A 5,507-nucleotide genomic window follows, 5' to 3' on the forward strand; every position below is an offset into this window, starting at 1 on the left:
TAACAGAAAACCTGTCCAGGGCCACTCTGTGATCCCAGTCCCGGGCCGCTTATCCATCCCAATCCGCCCCTGCTGCTGAGAAAGGGAATCAAACCAAAATGTTGAAATGGACATTGGACCACTAACAGTGGAATGAACAATGTTGGAGACATTTACTCTTAAAGATGAATAGAAATTCAAATTATATGCAACAATCAATGATAATTTATTTGATGGCAGAGAGTAAAATAGTATCACAATAAATGTAAAACATCTAAAAAAGCTGAGACAAACAGAAGTGCAGTCTGCATCTCAGTCAATGATGTTGGAGATCTATAAAACATTAATGGCACGTCAACTGCTGACAACAACATTCAGGTTCTGCTCCATCATGCCATTCCTTCAGAAACATAACTTTTTGGGCAAAGATTTATTTTTCAGTATGACAATGCTCCCAAGCATATATAAAATGTAGTGAAATATCCGAACAATAAAAGAGGCTGGTGGAACACGCACAACCATATTTTGGGTCTGCACAATGTCCCAGTACAAACATTATTGAGTCTGTATGGGCTTATGGTAAAACTAATAAGGTCAAACAATATTTTACAATCATACTTTGATAAACTATATGGTACCATAGCAACAAGGTGTAATGCTCTTATACAATAAAAGAATCACATACAAAATACTAGTGCATTGTACAATTTATTCACTTTTCTTTTGTATTTATTATGATAATGTTTTGTACTATTAATAGATTACCCATCTGGTTGGCATAACTCATTTGTTTCTTACTCCTGTATTTGTAGTATTTGTTAAAACCTAATTTTTATATCACTATTAACAGTTTTGTTGTTGAACCCATCTCATTCAATTTACATGCAAGTTTAACAGTTAATTAATAACATTTTTCATACATAAGCACTTCTCATTACATCCTCTAGCAAAAATTTTAACATATCACTTGCATATTTTCATTACTCAAGACATATACCAATGTTTAGAACAGCTGAGCTCTACACCAGTTACTGTATTCTTAGCTTGACCTGGAAATCATTATAACAGTTGTAATTGACTGCTTTACTCAAAGGTCTTTCACAGTACATTATGAAAACAATGTTTTCCACTCAGTGCACACTAGTTGTTTATCTATATCTATTTTGATTTTTATATAATCTATCTACTGCTACTTTACTGTCTGCTAGATTCAACTTACAGCTGTAACTTTTGAACACATTTTCAAAGTGTATAATTCAAACAATTTATCATTTACACCTCACATGTTTCTACTTGAAATTTCAAATTGTTATTTATATAGAGAACAGTATGAATTACACGTAGGTCACAAGTGATCATTTAGATGACAACTTTATGAAAGGGCCAGTACAGCTCTTTTTCCACAAAGCAGTACACTGATTAATATGGAGGAGTAAGCAAAGAGGTCATAAAAAGAATAAAGAAAACATAGATGAAGTGGAGAAGTTAGTGCAGTGGTGTGTGACAGATGGATGCCAATAAAGCTGAAAGGGGTCGCCTATAAGGCAGTGGTAAGACCAGTTATGTTGTATGAGTTTAAGAAAGAAAATGAAGCTGATGACAAATGTGGCAGCCATGAAGATGTTGAGGTGGATAACAGAAGTGAAAATGAATGACTGCACCAGGAATGAAACAATTAGGGAGAGGGTGAAAGTAGAACAAATATTTGTCAATAATTGATATTTGACTGTCTTCATAAATGCTTGTAATTTTTTTTTAGAGAAACTCGACTTAAATGGCTCAGTCATGTGGAAAGAACAGGAGTATATTGATTTGAATATGATAAATATGACAATGGAAGGAAAATGGACAAGAGGAAAACAGCAGAAAAGGTGGATGAATGTACTGACACAGGACATGAGAATATATGCTGTGAATGAAGCTTTGACACATAATAGGAAAGAGAGAAGACAAGGACAAGAAAAGGAAACCCAAAGTGCTTGGGATAAATGCTAAGAGTAAAGAAGAAGAGTGCATTGATCAAAACTCAACAGCAAAGTTAAAAAACATAGCCTGGTTGATGGAAATGCAGAACCATTATATTTCTTCAGCAGGGTTCACAAAAACCTCAGAAATAGTTTCTTTGTGTGAATCAATAGAGTAGAGGTCAGTTACAAACCCACATTATGGTTGGGTAAAGAACTCACCTGACAACTAACTTATATATTATTTATTCGTACCTAGATATTTAAAAATATTGTTCTTAATAGGTAACTGTAGTAATAATTTCACTGACACTAATGACAGACATATATTAATTTCTTCATATCAAAAAAATTTACCTAAGGTTACAGGTATTGATAATGACTGAAGTTAAGTGAAATGGTGAAATTTGGAAATGGAATTGTGTAATACTGATAATGTGACAAACTTTTAAGTTTAATATCACTAAAAACATAGGCTCATTACAAGAAAAAATAAATGTCTCCTGTGTCGTTTTAACTCACCATAGGCCTTTAAACATAAAAGCTCCAATATGTGATAGAAAACCACAATTTTTGAAAAATTACTAGCTCTTACGAAGACACAGTCAAATACCAATTATTGACAGATATACAGCACACTGTTAAACGCTGACCAAACAATTTCGCGGAAGGATCATCAAAACAGCTCCATGTGCAACTAAAGCAGCTTGACGCCAAACTTATATTTCCTATGCTTGTCAAATGTGTATTTACATTACCACGAGAACACGATGTGGAATTTATCGGCTTTCCGCTTATGTTTCCTATTATTTACAATGAGAATTCCCAAGAGTAATAAGGTTGCATTTTGAATCTGTAAAAACGTTTATTACAAGTTGAACAGAGCTGTTTAAACATTTGTTTTACAAGAAGTAACAGCTTGGAATGGTTTATTCTTTCATTGGGGGCGTGGTGTATCTGTGAGCCACACTAGTTTCGGAGACTTCACAGAGTCAGACTAGAGTCCAAAACTAGTCTGGCTCACAGACACACCCCCAATAGACCATTCCAAGCTTTTACTTATTATTAAACAAATGTTTAAACAACTCTATTCAATTATGTATCAGCTACCTAGTGTCGGCTAAAAATACGAAGATTTAAATTGTGGTGAAACGCTATAAGTTATCAAATACATATAGAATGATAGGTTTCTTTTTTGTGAGTGCAAGTCACTTAAATACACCATTTCGTTCATTACAATGTTCGGAGCCGAGCCGATATAAACATCGCGAGTGTTTGAGTATTGGTTATCTTTCTGGAATGTTTGGAATTTAGCGGAATATCGTATAGGCATACAAAGATATTGTTTGTGAGAATGGTTAAAAAAATGCATTTTGAATCTGGGAAAACGTTTATTACATGGTTCGGAGCCGATCTGATAAACGTCGCAAGTGTTTGAGTATTGGTTATCCTTCTGTAATGTTTAGAATTTAGCGGTATACCGACAGGCATACAAATATATTTGTGCGAATGGTTATAAAATCTAATTTCCCTTTCAGCAAATTTATTCATCAACCAATTAATACTACTTATTCACAATTACTTAAATTTTTAGTTATTTCTATTAAAACACGGAGAATAAGCAAAAATTACTTCAAAAAATAAATATTTCGAGTACTCATTGTATTACAATATTTTGTGCTCATGCATCGTACGTGCGAAGCCTTGCCGTAAGCCTCGTTTATTCTTCCAAGTGGAGGGTGAATAGATATTAATTTTTGTAGGCTTCAAAGATATTTAGAAAACAAAAAATAATCAATTCACTCTATTAATATTAGCGCAAACAAAACCACTGTAAATGTAATTTATCTGTTTTTTTTAACAAGCTATATATATGACTTTAAAAAAATATCGTACCTGTTTAGAGCAACAACTTAGTCATAACACTTCAATTGTTTCGGTGAAATTATGACTATCTCCTTCGAGCGATTTACAAACTACTGTCAGATTTTAATAAAAACGTGCAGAGCAAAGTGCTTTTTTTTCTGAGTAGTAAACACTTAGCAAAAAGAAGTAGGTGAAACTAAACAAGAGGTTTCAATAGAATGGAATAGTAGAGGAGGCACTCTATTAAATTGGCTAAATATATTGATATCTCAGCAAATCAAAGAGGTAAGGTGTTCTTATTTTACATTCTAACTTGTCGATATCTCATATTCGAGTTTCTAATACGTTAACCACTGTACACATTTTATGGAAGGCGTAATAAAATATAAACTGAGCAATAAGACAATTTGTTTTGTTTGTTTTAGAGCAAAGCCACATTAGGCTACCTGCTGTGTCTATCACTGGAATCGAACCTCGGATTTAAGCTTTGTACGTCCGTAGACTTATTGTTATCCCACGGGGGAACCAATAAGACAATAAGAGATGCTATGTGAAAAACGAAAATTTATATTTAGCATTTTTTTTCTTTACATTCCCTTTTAAAGTAAGAAATCAAAACATATAATATCAAAATTTGAGTTATAAACTACATTTTGATGTCAATTCATTTGTCATAAGTAATAGTAAAGTTATTTAATAACATATTGAAAATAACTCTAAAAGGTCATGGCATGCGCTCTTTAACCTGCCCGTAACAAAAGGGTTAATTAAATTTTGAATGTAACTCACGTCGTGACATGCGAAATTTGACCAGCCTTTGTTTTAAGAGTTCATCTCACCTTTGGCATGTGTTTACATCCTGCACATTTAGTTTGAATAGTGGAAGGTGACAACCAACTGATTTCTCAAGTTTTTTTTAGATTTGACTTTGCTCTTATATCCAAAATGATTAATAAGTGTACTGCAAGTGATTCTAGTGCCAGTAGTAAGCCAAAAAAGAAAAAAAAACAACAAGAAAAGCTATCTCAGCATCAACAAAATTGGAAATCATCAAAAAGTTTGATAAAGGCCAGAGACTCGCAGAGATCGCCAAGGCATTCAAATTCTTACCATCAACTATAGCATCTATCAAGAAAGAGAAAGAAAATGTTATTCAAAATGTAAGTCTTCGACACCTGCATATGGTAAATTACTAACTAGGCGTCGCCTAACATAATAGAAGAAATGGAATGTTTGTTAGCTCTGTGGGTGGATGGCACGAAGCAGTGGAAAGATTCATTAGTTGAAGACCTACAGAAAAAAAGAACAGACATATCAAGGAGCAAGTACAAGTACTAAAGAAACTACAACTTTTACTGCAAGCAAAGACTGGCTTCACAGGTTTAGAAAAAGGCATAATCTACACAGCCTAAAGATTACCAGTGAGAAAGCAAGTGCTGACAAGGAGGCAACAGCAGCATACCTATCAATTCTGCCCTGCAGTGGAGAGATATTATTCTATGAAAAATATTTCCCATAAAGCTCTGCTCCTTGTTGAAAATGCATCAAACCACCCTATGAACCTAACTGACTTATCAAGAAACATTTGTGTGGAGTTTCTTCTCCCAAACACTACTTCTTTGATCCAACCCATGGATCAAGGGATCAAAGCTACTTTTAAAGCATATTACTTTTGATGCATCTTCAGACAAATGATCA

At 33.7% G+C, this 5,507-nt stretch overlaps 1 protein-coding gene across 2 annotated transcripts in view; it reads right to left on the reverse strand.

Moving 5' to 3' along the window:
• LOC106473147 (tektin-1-like) overlaps positions 1-3,908 on the reverse strand; it is a 55,703-nt gene extending 51,795 nt beyond the window's left edge. The window contains exon 1 of one of the 2 annotated variants that reach the window (XM_013933828.2): positions 2,466-2,846. The gene's annotated coding sequence lies outside the window, so the exon portion shown is untranslated. Of the gene's footprint in view, positions 1-2,465; positions 2,847-3,839 lie in introns of those variants that run through there. The other variant, XM_022401638.1, reaches the window with a different exon arrangement.
• Positions 3,909-5,507: the final 1,599 nt, after the last annotated feature.

Source organism: Limulus polyphemus, unplaced genomic scaffold (assembly GCF_000517525.1).
Source record: "Limulus polyphemus unplaced genomic scaffold, Limulus_polyphemus-2.1.2 Scaffold5928, whole genome shotgun sequence".
Classification (NCBI taxonomy): domain Eukaryota; kingdom Metazoa; phylum Arthropoda; class Merostomata; order Xiphosura; family Limulidae; genus Limulus; species Limulus polyphemus.